Below are 17,179 nucleotides of genomic sequence, written 5' to 3' on the forward strand. Positions count from 1 at the left end.
TGGAAAGGGTTCAAAGGAAATTTACTTGGATGTTGCCTGGTATGAGAGAAGGTCTTAAGAGGAAAGGCTGAGGGACCTGAGGCTGTTTGTGTTAGAAAGAAGGAGGTTGAGAGGTACCTTCATTGAGACACATAATATAATCAGAGGGTTAGATAAGTTGGACAGTGAGAGCCTTTTTCCTCAGATGGCGTTGGCTAGCATGAGGGAACATAGCTTTAAATTGAGGGGTGATAGATATAGGACAGATGTCAGAGGTAATTTCTTTACTTAGAGAGTAGTAGAGGCATGGAATGCACTGCCTGCAACAGTAGTAGACTTGCTAACTTTAAAGGCATTTAAATGGTCATTGAATAGGCATATGGAAGAGAATGGAATAGTATTGGTTAGATCAGATTACTTACAGTGTGGAAACAAGCCCTTCGGCCAAACAAGTCCACACCAACCCACCGAAGCACAACCCACTCATACCCCTACATTTACCCCTTCACCTAACACTAAGGGCAATTTAGCATGGCCAATTCATCTGACCTGCACATTTTGTGACTGTGGGAGGAAACCGGACCACCTGGAGGAAACCCATGCAGACATGGGGAGAGTGTGCAAACTCCACACAGTCAGTCACCTGAGGCAGGAATTGAACCCAGGTCTCTGGCGCTGTGAAGCAGCAGTGCTAACCACTGTGCCACCATTCCGCCCACTAAGATGGGCTTCAGATTAGTTCATCAGGTTGGCACAACATCGAGGGCCAACATTACAGTGCTGTAATGTTGGGATACCAGCCTCTGTGGTGTTAAAAGAAAAGAAAAAACAAAAAAGAAAAAAAAAGAACATAAAAACAGGAGTGTCAGGGGTTCTAACTCACTGGAGGAACCGGCTCTGAGCTAGAATGGCCTGCGTCATGCATTATGCATGTGTAAACAAAGGATTCCAGCCTCCATGGAGTTATTTCAGTGACAATGAGAGAAAAATACGACCCTGAAGAGATTCATTTGCAACAGTCATTTCTGGTATCAGGCCGCTTTTTGGCAAGTTTGACTTATATGATCCTGCCATTGAAAACTAGGCTCAGTGTGTTATGTTTTTCCAGGCAAATGATATTGGGGTGGATGAAAAATTATGATAATTCTCCTGACAGCTTGTGGATGCATAGCTTTCTCAGTTATTAGAAGTCTAACTTTCCATTGAGGGCTCCAACCAGTCCTTCCAGGTGAGACAGAGATTCTCCTGCCTCTCCTCCAACCTAGCTTACTGTATCCAGTACTCCCAATATGGTCTTCTCTACATTGTTGAGACCAAATGCGAACTCAGGGCATGTTTCATCGAGCATCTCAGCCAGGTCCGCAGGGGCTGATTTGACCTTCCAGTCACTGCCCATTGTAATTCTTCCTCCTACTCCCTTTCCAACATGTCCATCCTCTCCCTCCTCCATTGCCATTGTGAATCAGATCACAAATTGGAGGAACAACACCTCACCTTCCGCCTGGGCAGCCTACATCCCAAAGGACTCAACATTGAGTCCCCAATTTCAAATAACCTCCCTTCCCACCCCCCAACTTCCTTTATAGCCCCTCCCCCTTCATTCCGTTCCTCTGACCGACCCAGCTATCAACTGGATTCATTCCTCCCATCGACTAACCAGGTCGTACCCTCTACCTGTGTTCACCTATCGCTACCCCACCACCCTACCCCCTCTTCCCACCCAAAACCCTTGCCCACCCACTTTATCTGCAGCCCCCAAACACCCACCCCTGGACCTGTATAAGGGTTGCACCCGAAACGTTGACTTCTGCACCTCCTGATGCTGGCTGGCTTGCTGTGTTCTTCCAGCCTCCTGCTTGTCTAACTTTCCCTGAAGCATCAGATATTAAAACCTTTCAAGAGTTGACAGATTTAATTAAAGAATATTACCACCTTAAGCCTCCTCTAATTCTGAATTGCGATCAGTTTTACTCGGCGGTTCAAGAAACAGGGGATTTTTGATGAGGTTAAGACAACTGGCAGAGGCATGTGATTTTGGGTTAACCCTTAATGAGATGCTGAGAGATGGGATGGTATGTATGATTAATAATGTGACCATGTAAAAGCATCTACTAGCTGAAACCTAACCGGACTTCAAACAGGTACGACAACTGGCATTGTTATTGGAAAATGCCGCAAGTGGAGCAAATGTCTTACAAGGTATTTCAATGGAAGTGGACATCTTGCCAGGCTGACTGAGCTTGGGGAACACCACTTGGGTGAAGGCCATTGCATAGCCTCACTCAGCACATATTCTGAACAGAGGGACTCTAGGTCAGCCCATAGCAAAACACCAAAAAAAAAATGCCAAGCTTCAGCCAAATGGTTAAAATTTTCTTAAAGTTCAGCGGCGGCAATCCATTGTAGTTGTTGCCGGTGTGCAGACCAGAGACAACAAAGGAGTCCCACTAGCCCTGAATTGAGAAAGGGAACTCATAAACCAGTACTCAGGAGAGAGCAGAGCCTGAAAAGTCCATCTACATTGGTTTGGAACAGTTAAATTGCTTAGCAACATCCAAAACAGAAGCAATCAAAATAAGCGTCTGGTTCTAATGGACGTTGATACCAGTGCGGTCGTGTCAGTGATTGTGGAACCAGTCTTTTATAAAATTTGCTTTGAATTCCAGTCTTAACGATTGAGCAAGACTTTGGCTAGACAGAGAGGATATTTTGGGGAACTTTTACAGATTAAGGGTACGACTTTGGTTGTGGTCTCTCATGAGAACCTTTGACAAAGGCTCTTTTCTCTCCTTCCAGATGCTGCCAGAACCGCTGAGATTTTCCAGCATTTTCTCTTTTGGTTCAGTTCCCACTGATTGTAACAAAAGACTCAGGCCCAAGTTTGACGAGGTGAAATTGGTTGAGAAAGATTCAACCTGATTGGCTCAATATTTTTCGATTAGAAAATGGCTGCCTGAGTGGAGTCCTAATTAAATTCAGGAAGATCAAGGCAATGTAAAAGGGGCCAAGACTACGTTACATGTTGACCAGGAATTCCATGATTCTACAAGGCCTGCCTAGTGCCTTGCATGTAAATGTTGAGGCAGAAACCAGGAAGCCGGAAAGTGAAAGAATCATCAAACCTAGTCCAGTTCAAAGAATGGGCAGCACCGGTCAGACCAATTGTGAGGCGCAACGGATTGGTTCATCCTTGTGGGGATCTCAAGCAAATGGTAAACCACTTTTCACAGCTGGATAAATACCCGCTCCCTTGCATAGAAGGTTATAAACAAAATAAGCAGGGATGCTGTCCTTCACAAAGCTGGAGATGAGCTATGCATATCTACATCTGCAACTGCAATTAGATGAGGAGTTCCAGAAGTATTACACAATTAATACTCATAATGTTCGAGGCTGCCATTTGGGGCATCATCAGCATGTACCACTTTCCAGCAGATAATAGAACATAGAACATAGAAGGATACAGCGCAGTACAGGCCCTTCGGCCCTCGATGTTGCGCCGACCGAATCCTACCTAACCTATACTAGCCCAATAACTTCCAAATGCCTATCCAATCCAATAATGGAGAACATTTTACAAGGTCTACCCTAGGTCACAATTTATCTGGATAATGTGCTAATAACCAGGAAGACCAAAAAAGAGCATTTAGAGAACATAGTACTTAATCATTTCTCCAAGGTAGGTGTACCCCTTAGGAAGGAAAAATACGTGTTCCAGGCACCCCAAGTGACCTACGCAGGCTACAGAGTTGACAAGACTGGGTTACAGCCATTTGAAGATAAAATGAGGGTGATCAGACATGTCCTGGCTCCCACATCTGTACCGGAGCTTAGGTCTTTCCTTGGGTTGGTGAGTTATTATGGAAAATTAATACGCAACCTAGCCTTAATCCTAGCACCCTTACATTTGCTATTGTTTTTGGAAATAATCTCATAGCCTTTAGGGAAGTGAAAAAGCAGCCAAGCGAGATGTGATGCTGACATGCGATGCGGTATCAGTATAGTGTTGGCCCAGTGGAGAGGAATGCCCGAAAGTGTATGCTTCCCAGACTTTGGCCAATGCCAAATGAAAATACACCCAGATACAAAAGGAAGATTTGGTGGTCATCTTTGGAGTGTGAAAGTTCCATCAATACTTTTGCAGACATAAATTTGACATAATAATGGACCACAAGCCCCTGCCACAGGTACTGAATGGGAACAGGGTCGGGCCACCCATGGCTTCAGGTTGAATTCAACAGTCGGCTTTCCTTCTGAGTGCATACAATTACAAATTGGAACACCGTCTAGTAGGCCAACTGGCAAATGTGGATGTCTTGGGCCACCTCCTACTGGCGGTTACACCACTGTGGTGTGAATCACCAGAAGAGTCTGTTCTGGATTTAATCTCTCTGGACACTCTTTTGGTCAGTGCTGACAACATCAGACTGTGGACACATGAAGAATCCCCCCCTCCCCACCCCAGTGAAACTGAAACAGCTGATGGTCGTGGAGGGCGCCATAAGGTTCATCATAACCAAAGTTGCAACTTTCCCAGACCCAGTGAGACCAGATCACCTTGAAAGACAGCACATTACTGTGGGAAGCAAGAGTGATGGTCCTGGTAAAAGGTTGCCACTAGAAACTGACTGAACTTCACCAGGTAAAAAATGAGGTCTGCAGATGCTGGAGATCACAGCTGCAAATGTGTTGCTGGTCAAAGCACAGCAGGCCAGGCAGCATCTCAGGAATAGAGAATTCGATGTTTCGAGCATAAGCCCTTCATCAGGAATAAGAGAGAGAGCCAAGCAGGCTAAGATAAAAGGTAGGGAGGAGGGACTAGGGGGAGGGGCGATGGAGGTGGGATAGGTTCCACCTATCCCACCTCCATTGCCCCTCCCCCTAGTCCCTCCTCCCTACCTTTTATCTTAGCCTGCTTGGCTCTCTCTCTTATTCCTGATGAAGGGCTTATGCTCGAAACGTTGAATTCTCTATTCCTGAGATGCTGCCTGGCCTGCTGTGCTTTGACCAGCAACACATTTGCAGCTGCAGAACTTCACCAGGGTCATTCAGGGGATTTCAAGATGTTTACAAGAAGTTATGTCTGGTGGCTAGGACTGGTTGCAGACATAGCCAATTTGGGGACAAGTGCTCAGAGTGCCAACAAGGACAAATACAAATGCCGGCAGCTCCCCCACATGCATGGGAATGACACATTGACTGTGCAAGTCCTTTCAGGGGCTTACTGTTCATGGTTATTGTGGACACCCAGTCAAAATGGTTGGACAAGCATAGAGTTCATTGTTCAAATATGGGAATGACGCTTGAAAAGTTGCAAGCATTGTTTGCAATTCACGGACTCCTGGAGGCATTGGTCACCATAAACAGACCACTATCTACCAGTAGGGAATTTGAGTATTTCCTAAAGTTGAATGGCATTCGGCAAGTAAGAACAGCTCCATTCCATCCAATATCCAATGGTCTGACAGAAAGAGCAGTCCAAACTTTGAAGGTAGACTTAAAGAAACAGCCTATAACTTCACTAGTTACCAAATTATCCCAGTTCCTGCTTGATTATGGAACCGACCTTCACCCCTCGAAAGGGAAGCTCCAGCAGAGTTGCAAATGCGGAGAAGGTTCCTGATCTTCCCAGACCTGGGTGAGGGTTTGGGAAACAACATCAAGAATGTCAATACTAAACATAAGATTCCTCTAAACCAGAGAGGCAGTTTAAATCAGGGGACAAAGTTTGATGTCAAAACCATGGAAATAGCCCAGCATGGGTAAGAGGCATGGTCAACATGAGGTCAGGTCCCGGGAGGTACAACGTTCTGGTAGGAGAGGCGGTCCTACACAGGTATGTGGACCACATAAAAGCTGCAAAGTCGCAAATGAGGCAGAAGCAGAACACACGGCTAGGCTGTCGGAGTTCGTGGGCTCTCCCCTTCCTCCTCGCATTGAAGAAACTTCAAAGGATGAGATGGACACAGCAGGTGTTGTAGTCTTGACACCACTGCTTGAAGAAGCGGATAATTTTCGGCCAAGATGCTCTGGGCACAAGACGCGTGTTACTGTGTGGTAAACACCACTAGTATCTGAGGCAGAGTCAGAGGATCAGGACCTGGTGTGAAAACACCCCAGGACAAACTGCAGGGAAAAGAACAGGTTTACTTCCAAGGACTTAGATGGGGGGCATCTAGTCGTAGAGTCATACAAGACAAAAACAAACTCTTCTGTCCAACCAGTTCATGATGAATACAATCCCAAACTAAACTAGTCCCACCTGCCTGCTCTTGGCCCATATCCCTCCTAACCTTTCCTATTCATATACTTATCCGAATGTCTTTTAACTGTTGTAACTGTACCTTCATCTTTTGGGGGTTCAAGACAAAGATGGCTTCCTGAATCTTTAAGAGGCCCTACCCTCTCTCTAGTTACCCTTTTGCTCTTAATGTATTTGTAGAATCTCTAGATTATTCTTAACCTTATCTGCCAAAACTATCTCATATCAAGTCCCGAAGATTTATCCACCTTCATATTCTTTCAATCATTCCGAACTTCCTCTTTTGTAATGTGAAATGCTTTTAAAACACCAAAGTTTATTTCTCTGCATTCTCTCAGCTCCTTTTCTTTTTCCACAATATAAACTGACACGAATATTCATTTAGTAACTCTTTCACCTCCTGGAGTTCAGCACAAAGATGACCTCCTCAATCTTTAAGAGGCCCTACCCTCTTTCTAGTTACCCGTTTGCTCTTAATGTATTTGTAGAATCTCTTTGGATTATCCTTAACCTTATCTGCCAATGCTATCTCATATCCCCTCTTTGCTTTCATGACTTCTTTGTTAGGAATGCCCTGACACTCTTTATATTGATGAAGAGATTCAATTGAATCTAGTAGTTAAATCTAAAATAAGATTGTCATTGGAAAGAGGACAGTCAGGTGGACCTCATAGAATATGAGGGAGTCAATAGACAATAGACAATAGACAATAGACAATAGGTGCAGGAGTAGGCCATTCTGCCCTTTGAGCCAGCACCACCATTCATTATGGTCATGGCTGATCATCCTCAATCAGTATCCTGTTCCTGCCTTATCCCCATAGCCCTTGATTCCATTATCCTTAAGAGCTCTATCCAACTCTTCCTTGAAAGTATCCAGAGACTTGGCCTCCACAGCCTTCTGGGGCAGAGCATTGCACACACCCACCACTCTCTGGGTGAAGAAGTTTCTCCTCAACTCTGTTCTAAGTGGCCTACCCTCTATTTTTGAACTGTGTCCTCTGGTTCGGCACTCACCCATCAGCGGAAACATGCTTCCAGCCTCCAGAGTGTCCAATCCTTTAATAATCTTATATGCCTCAATCAGATCCCCTCTCAGCCTTCTAAACTCAAGCATATACAAGCCCAGTTGCTCCAATCTTTCAGCGTAAGATAGTCCTGCCATTCTGGGAATTGACCTCGTGAACCTACGCTGCACTCCCTCAATAGCCAGAATGTCTTTCCTCAAATTTGGAGATCAAAACTGCGCATATCATTCCAGGTGAGGTCTTACCAGGGCCTGTACAGCTGCAGAAGGACCTCTTTGCTTCTATACTCAATTCCTCAATGTCCTGGCTGACAAACATAAACAGGAGTGTCAAGGGTTCTGTTCACTCTTGGAACCTGAGCTAGCTGGGTCAGTGTCACATAAAACCTATAAATAAAGGGTGACTTGGTGACTGGATACCACCTTCATGGAGTTACTTCATTAATGTTACTGAATGATAAAGGGAAGTGGTTAGGCAATGTTTTTGTAAAGTCTGTTATATGGTTCATATGTTAGTGTTATGTCTCTGAAGATCTCTGCTATCAATATAAACAGACTGCAAAAGACCTAATTTAATGTTAAACAAATAATATTGTTGTCAACTTTATGTTATTGTTACATAACAATGTCCAATTATTTAATAGTTATTAAACTGTAAAATCCTTCCAGCAATTGTGGATTGTCTGCTTTTGATCAGTACCACTGTAAAAGTGCACAAAAGATATCTATTGTTACTTAAGACAGTCTAATTTTTAATCCTAAACATTGGCCATCTTCTCATAACAAAAACACTGTTCATCTTCACAAAGCTTGACAATGCAGACTATCCTTCATTAGTCTTGTTATTTATCAAGGCTTTGGAGCCACAGTCAAATTTTAATTGGGCTCACTTGAATATGAGAAATATATAATGGCAATGATAGCTACAAGACCTTACTTTCCGTAATTAGTTTATTTTATTCTTCTCTGATCTTCCTATTCAAATGCTCCAATTTGTAGGGGTTATTTAGAAATAAAATACATTGCAAGAAATCCTGTGTAATTCTGTCCTCACAATTTCCCCTGGCACATGCAAGCTCATTAGTATGGTCTGGAGAAAGGATTGCAATATCTTGATGTTCAGTTCGAGATAAATTTGGAATGCATTTGTGAAAATAACTGTTTAGCTTGCACTACAACAAAGGAGGTACATTTTAACAGATGCTATGTATTACCACTCTTCTTGCACAGAAGGATTGACATCATCAAAAAGGAAGCATTTTTGGTAAATAATTCATTATTCGTCATTTGAGGGAATAAAAGATGTCCTAAAATGTGAAAGAAAGCATGTGATGAAAGACAAAAATTTGATAACGGCGTCTACAAAAGAAACTGGACAAAGTGATGTAAGGTGCTTGGACTTTGTAATCTGGTCAGTACAGTAGAAAGGGGAATTACATCATATCCATTCATGCGATGATTTTCAGAAAACAAGTGAAAGACATCAGAAAGGAGCCACCATCATTCGATTTGAAGAATCTTTGACAAGCTTGGTAAACTTCTCCTCTGAAACAGGATGTCTTATATCATCAGTTTCTAAATTCTAAAAGAAGAGTTATCTAACTCACAAAATTATTGCACAAGTAACCATTACAAATCAGTGTCAACCTGAAGCAAAGTATCAGTCATTTATCATATTGAAAGGTTGGGCAGGCTTGAGGGGCCATATTGTCTAGTCCTGCTCCTATTACTTATGTTCTTATGAGTAATCCAATACTTAAATAATGAAAATAGCTTCTAAAAAGATGTGCAAAACATTTTTTTCAAGTTAAATAGGATTGAAAAAAAGCCCAATATTTGAAAACATACCAATTAGTTTCCTTATGCACAAATTTTCAGCTATATTTTTGAAGCATCTTTCTTAGTTTCCCAATGAGCAGAACTGATATAGATTACCAGAGGTGAAGCATTAACCTTGGAATTATTGGCAGTTTTGTGGTCCAATTTGATGGTAATAATTTTAAAACTAGCACCAAACATCACGGAAGTGCCAATTGCAATAAATCACGACTGGGTCTTGGGACATGGGCATCATGGCTGGGACAGCATTTATTTCCTGTTCTGAGTTGAACTTGAGAAGGTCATGTGGAGCTGCCTTCTTGAGCAGTTGTACTTCATGTGCTGTGGTGCAACTTGTGTATGCAATTCTGCTGCCATTTGTTGCAATGTGTGTTCTGAAATATCCCTTTAGACATCAGTCGCCATGTCTCTGTTGACCTATCCTTTAACTAAATTTGCGATTCGCGTTAGCCAGCTTTGTTTCCATGCACTCATAATTTCCCTTATTTAATTGTTTTTAAAGTCTCAGACCTACCTCCTCATTCCATCCAACCAAATGTAAAAATTCAACCATATTATGGAGGCTGCTACATCAGAGTGCCTTTACTGTGAGATCTTAGCTCATTTGTCCTCATTTTACAATCACAAATCTAGTATTTATTGTTTACATTCAGTTCAAGTACATGCATTTCTAAGAAAGTATTAAGAAAAGATTCTATAAGCACCTACCACACTATCTTTGTCCACCTCACTTTTTGGTCTCCATTTAGATTAAAATCCCCCATGATTGTCACCGTGCCTGTACAGAGCATTGGTTCAATCACCTTTTGAATATTGCTTGCAATTCTGGTCTCCTTTCTATCGGAACAATGTTGTGAAACTTGAAAGAGCTCAGAAAAGATTTACAAGGATGTTGCCAGGGTTAGAGGGTTTGAGGTAAAGGGAGTGGCTAAATAATCTGGGGCTATATTGTTTGCAGTGTTGGAGGCTGAGGGGTGACATCCAAGAGATTTATAAAGTGATGAAGGGCCTGCATAGAGTCAATAGACATGGTCTTTTACCCAGGGTGGGGGAGTCCAAAGCTCAAGGGCACAGGTTTAGGAGGAAAGGGGAAATATTTAAAGGGACCTAAGGGACAACTTTTTCGCACAGAGGCTGGTGTGTGTAAGGAAGAGCTGCCAGAGAGAATGGTGGAGGCTGGTAAGATTGCAACATTTATAAAGCATCTAAATGGTTCGATGCATAAGAAGGGTTTAGAAGGATAAAGACCAAATGCTGGCAAATGGAACCACAAACAAAATCTCATTTTTTTTCCCTTCTATGCTCCACTTTACTGTGTGATTAATGTTAGAGGGCTGGTACATTGGTCCAACAAGTGATTTCATGTCCTAATTATTTTCAATATCCATACAAACTTTTTTTTGCATCTTGGCTTCCTGAATTTTCAGTCACTTCTCTGTCTATGATGCTGAGATGATTATTAACTAACAAATTCAACCTGCCAACTTTTCCTATTTCTTGTCATGATATAATGTCTTGTTCCCTTCAAGAATCAGGATCCAATCCATGTTATCCTGCAGTCATGCCTCATTATTGACTGGGAAATTGTGTTTTTTCAATGCTATTTGTGCTCTCAGCTCATCTGTTTTGTCTTGAATGCTACATCCACTCAGATAGAAAGCCTGTAGTTTTAACATTTTATCTTTTCTAATTTTTGCTGTTAGTTGTGCCTTCAAATTCTACTCTCTATCCTTTCCTGTAATAGTGTATATATTTATTATTTCTCAGAAGTAATAACTCTCTCTTTGACCTTGACTTTAATCTTTGATCCCTTGCCCTCACTACAAAATCTCCTTTACCTTGTTATGTAGTTGACAAGAACTCTGTGCCTAGAACATTTCAGGTGAAGACCATCCTATCAATAGAGATGCCACTTGCCCCAGTACTGTGCCACTGGCTTATGAATCAGAACCAATTTTACCTACACCAGTCCTTGAGACACACACTTATCTTTCTAATCTGATTCTTTCTGTGCCAATGTGCATGTGTTTCAGTTAATTATGTAAAGATATGACCTTTGATGTTGTACTGTTTAATTTGGCACCTAACTTCTCATTCTGACTATGCAGAACCTCCTTTTTATCCTGCTTAAATTGTTGGTATTTATACAGGCCATGGCAACTGAAACCTACTCCTTCTGATCCAGTTGGAGTGCCTCACTAGCCCTGAGGATATAGCCTGAACACTGGTACTAGGCAGGAAGCATAGCCATCACACTTTCACTGTTTGCTGCAGAGAATGGGATCAATTCTCCTCACTATACTGTACTCTTATCCATTAGCTTCCAAATACCAAGTAGTTTGACTGGTTATCAGGATGGTAGCTGAAACACGCCTGGACTATTAGGATAGAATAGGGTTAAACCACCCATTTTGAATTGAGACTGAGCAATTCTTCAAAGACAGAAGGATTTTTTTTTACGATTTGTAAACCATGAAGCATGACAAGGGAAGGAGCCAGAAGGTCTAGCTTGTCTTGGATTCAGGGCTTCATTTGAATTTTTCACAGCAGCCCACGAAAGCAAATGACAGCTTTTCTGCAAGGTCAGTGACCAGACATCCCTTATAAGGAAGAAATTCCTATAAAAGCCAATTACGCTGACAAATCTTGCAACCAGTGGTTATTTGACCAATGTTTAGATATTAGACGTAATGGCACCAATAATGTCATCAAGAAGCATGTCTAACTCCTACGAAATGCAGAGAGTAAGTAAAGAACTCAAAATGCTGACATGCGAAATAAGATAAACAGCATTCCTTTGGATATTTTTCAGTCTGAAATATACGAGAACACCATTCATTTTTTGAACAGTTAGAGTTTAAAGTCTCTACCTTTTGTTTCTTGTTCAAATATTAATTCACTTCTCCAAGTAATATTCTCATATCAATCCAAGTAGAACAACATTAATTTGTCTCTGATGTGGCAATGTTTCAGAAACGGGTACCCCACACAAACAATGTTAATGAGACATGAGAAACAATTTTGGGTTGGCCTTGGTCCTTCTGGATGGTGTCATGCATCCTCTGTGCATCACCATTCAGCCCAGTCTGCCTATGTTGTCCATCCTTAGTCTGAATCCCATGTGTCAATGCTATTCCCATATATCTTTATTTTCAATTTATACAAGCACCTGCCTATTTAAATGATTTGAAATGTCTGCTTCAATCACTTGAATCCAGGAACACATGAACGGAAAATTACCATTTATATCTGGTTGGATCATTTGATGTTACTTACCCAGAATGGCTTTTAGCCAATTTTTCTGCCAGGAGCGTTGGATCTCCAAGCCAATTCCATCGGCAACAGGCAATCAGTTCCTCACTTCAGTGAGTGGTTTGAATGACTGTGTAATAATAAAGGATTGTCAAATAGTTATGACTAAGAAAAATTTCAAGAATTTATGACTTGATTGAGCATGTATGCTTCCAGATTAGCTGAAACAAAGGAATTTAATTAGTGTAATCCTGTTGGGAAGCGGTTAACTTAAAAAGAATTGGAATAAATAAGAAAGACAATCAAAGTGCAAACGAAAGAAATTAAAGGCAAAATGAAGTAGATATTTATGAACAAAAGACTCAACTCTACTGAATTTGAGGTTAAAATTAATAATAGTTAAATATTATAACACTAATAAACTACATTTTTGTATGATTGGAAGTTTTCAAAATTTTCAGTTATAGAATGAGAAAGTTAACAAAGCCTGGTTAATAATCCAGGGTTGTAGTTAAATTAATAAAAGACAATAGAAAGTGAGAAAGTTCATAGATGACTTCTTATCGAAATCATGGAGTTGTGGAGCTGTACAGCACGGACCTTTTCGTCTAACTCATCCATGCCGATCCCATATCTTAAATTAATCTAGTCCCATTTGTCAGCCTTTCACCCATATCCCTCTAAACCCTTCCTATTTATACACCCATCCTGATGCCTTTTAAATGTTATAATTGTACCAACCTCCATCACTTCCTCTGGCAGCTCATGCCATACACGCACCACCCTCTACTGAAACAGTTCCGTCTTAGGTCCCTCCTAAATCATTCCCCTCTCACCTTAAACATTTGCCCTCATGTTTTGCACTCCCCCGCCCTGAAGAAAGGATCTAGTTTATTCACCCTATGATTTCACAATTCTTTATAAGGTCACTCCTCAGCCTCGAAAACTCCAGGAAAAATAGCCCCAGTCTATTCAACCTCTCCCTATAGTTCAAACCCTCCAACCTTTGAGGATCTAAAATCTGGATTTAGGCTGTTGTCAGGAGCAACCATTACTCACTACAAAATGGCTTCTTAATGCAAGTGACATAAAATAACATAACAAAATGGCTTCTAGGAGCAATGGCATCTAACTCTGCTGAGAACTGCATTCCTGAACTAATTGAAAGAGATTAGCAAACAATGCCCTGTTCATATTATGAATTAACCGAGCAAGATATGACATTATTAAAGTATCCGAGCTGGCCTTGTAAACACAGGTGGAGAGAGATAAAACGTGCAAACAAGTCAGTTCCCAGGAAAACCCATTGGCTTAATTTTATATCTATTTGTAATTTATTTCATTTTATTGGATTAATTTGTAATGAAGGCTGAGCTGTTTGTTAAGAGACCTATAAACGTTGCTTGTGTTTTAAGATTAGGTGCAGCTTTTCCAGAGTGCACAGAGGTGCTTAACCCTAGTGTTGCTGGATAACCTATACCCGGCATCATAATAAATTGTTAAAACTTGCTAAAAGCAATTGAGCTGCTAGTGTTTATTTGACTGATCGCGGAACCGAGAGGCTCATCTCAGGGACCAGATCTTCACCCTGGCAACATCCTCGTAAATCTTTTTTGAACCCTTTCAAGTTTCACAACATCCTTCTGGATATCAAAGAGGCTAGAATTGAATGAAGTATTCCAAAAATTGCCTAACCAATCATCTTCCCTGAGATCCCCATCCCTGAAGTTTCCTCCAGGGGTCTAGTAACAATCTTCAGTCTCGACTGATGTAGAGCTTGAAGTAGTCAGCAGTTCTGATGATGCTGTTGCATCAGCTACCTGATGAAGGAGTAGCATTCCGAAAGCTAATGCTTCCAAATCAACATGTTGGACTATAACCTGGTGTCATATGGTCTTTTAACGCTTTTGGTAATAGAGACCTGCTGGTACCTTAGTGACCAGCAATTGTTGGAAGATACCAAAAGGACCATCTCGTCATCCATTTAAATCTTGTCAGGGGACCAACAATGGCAGTGGGGAATTGCATCAGTTAGTGCTTCAGGTTAATGACTTTTACTGGTGAAATGTAACCAGCCTGAAATTCTATTTCTCTTTCTACAGATAATACTAAACCTGCTGAGTATCTCCAGCTTTATTAGATTTCCAAGATCTGAGATTTTTTTATTCTTATACTTGTTGCCAATAACTCATTCTGGATAATGTAGGTAAAAACAATGCCTACAGATGCTGGAAACCAGATTCTGGATTAGTGGTGCTGGAAAAGCACAACAATTCAGGCAGCATCGAGGAGCATCGAGGAGCATGCTGCCTGAACTACTGTGCTTTTCCAGCACCACTAATCCATTCTGGATAATGTGACAAACTATTGAGTAATTCTCGTCCCACGACATGTGAGAGATAGTTTTGCATGCTCTTGTGATACGTGTCAAAGTGTTTAAATAATGGACAGGGAATTGGGCACTTGATGTGATTTTCAAGCCTCCATTTTGCAAGATCATGATACCCTAGGGTTATCTATTTACAGCAATATACAGGCATTTCATCACAAAAACAATCATTCAGCTCAGCTAGCCTATGTTGTCCATCCTTAATGTGAATAGTAGTCTGAATCCCACGTGTCTATGCTATTCCCATATTTCTTTATTTCCAATTTATTCAAGCACCTGCCTATTTAAATGATTTGAAATGTCTGCTTCAATCACTTGAATCCAGGAACACATGAGCGGAAAATTACCACTTATATCTGGTTGGTTCATTTGATGTCAATGCATTTTCTCCTGCACTTACTGAACACATCTCTGATAAACCCACTCAAATTCAAAGAGGATGTTAATAGCTTTCCAACAAGTTTTCACCTAAAATATTTACAACTTCAAGCATCTCTCAGCTCAAATAAAAGGCAAATACTGTGCAGGATGGTAATCTGAACCAAACACAGAGAAAATTGAAGAGATTGGAGAAAGTCATGAGGGGCATGGATAGGATAAATAGACAAGGTCTTTTTCCTGGAGTGAGGGAGACCAGAACTAGAGAGCATAGGTTTAAGGTGAGAGGGGAAAGATTTAATAGGGACCCAAGAGGCAACTTTCTCACTCAGAGGGTGGTGCGTGTATGAAATGGGCACCCAGAGAAAGTAGTGGAGGTTGGTACAATTAGGACAGGTTTAGAGGGATTTGGGCCAAGTGCTGGAAATTGGGACTATGTTAATTTAGGATATCTGGTCAGCATGGACGAGTTGGACTGAAGAGTCTATTTGCATGCTGTATATTTCTAAGACTCTATGACTCTAAGAGAGGATGGTCAGAATCTGGAATGCACTCTCTGGGAAGGCAGTAAAGTTGGGAAAACTCACAATATTTGAATAGTATGTGGATGAGCACTTGAAATGCCATCGCTTTCAACAGCATTAGCCAAGTGCTGGGAGTGGGATGAGTTTTGATGTGTCACTGCAGACTCAGTGGGTGAAAGTGCCTCTTCTGTCCATATGACTCTATGACTCTATAGCTCATCAGGTCTGACAGTATCTGTGGAGAGATGTAGCATCAATGTTTAGAGTACACTATGACGCTTCATTACAATCTCTCAACTCAGCTTGTTTAAATATTGTCCTGATGATCGATCAGAACCCAGAAATACTTTTGGACATATCAAACGTCTAATTCCATACTGCAACTCAAAAAAACAATGATAGCTACAGTCAAAGGATATAAATTCAATGACTGATAGAGTCCTGTGAAGCACATGGATTCTCACACCTGCTGAGAGTTATTTAAAACTCAGACAGAAAGAACAAAAAGGAAGAGGTAACAAGAGGTTGACTACCCACACCACTCTCAGCAGGAAGCCATCTTCCACAAGCATGTTTGTGGGTTAACCTTTCAGGGATATACAAAACAATACATGGCCAAAGACCATTTGTAATTTATCTTAACAGTTGTTACACATCGTAATATGTGGATTAAAGGCCAAAGCTTTAATACAGTCATGAAAGAGCCCTGAACTCTCAGGTGTCATGGATGAGATCTAATCTCCTCAAAATATATTAAGAAGATAGCTAAGACCCTAATATTTTTCTTATTTTAAAGGCAAGTGTAAGACGTTATATTCCAGATGTGGTTTGATTAGTCAAACTACTTGACTTTACGTGAAACACACTGAATTTTTACACTCCAATTAAAATAAAGACAAAATAAAAATAAAAGAAGAGCATTGATTTCACTGTAGCTCGATTGAAATGCTTAACACAATATTATATATTAACTAGGAATAATTAACTATTTCAATACAGTAACGTCCCATAAGCACATCCTTGGCAAAGGCAAATTCAGTCAAATAGATTGTCTCACATGCAATTCCACCAGCAGGAAGAGATACCCAGTTTTTAGCTGTAGCAGAGGCAGGAATAAGAGTTTTCACATCCAGTTTCAAGACTGCTGAAATCTAAAACTAAAAGTCCTGGTTCTGTGGGAGCTTGACCCCACCCAATCAGGCTGCTTCTATTATTCCAACTTTAAAGAAAAACCTCAAGGCCTCACAAGCTGTATATTTTCTTGGCTTTGAGCAGACTGCTCAGTGCATCTGTCTCACTCTTTCTTCAATGAAACAAGGATAAATTACACCTCTTAAAGCCATAGTCTTGTCACACGGTAACAAAAGAGTAAAGGCACTCTCTCACTTTAAGTGCTGCCAGTCAGCTGCTGTCAAAATGAATTATGACAAAATCATTTCAATCATCTTGTAAAACCAAGAATCTCAAAATCCACTGCTCAATTGCCATCATCAAAGCTACCAATACCATCCAATGTAACAAGTATAATT

The sequence above is a fragment of the Hemiscyllium ocellatum genome, chromosome 5 (assembly GCF_020745735.1).
Source record: "Hemiscyllium ocellatum isolate sHemOce1 chromosome 5, sHemOce1.pat.X.cur, whole genome shotgun sequence".
NCBI lineage: Eukaryota > Metazoa > Chordata > Chondrichthyes > Orectolobiformes > Hemiscylliidae > Hemiscyllium > Hemiscyllium ocellatum.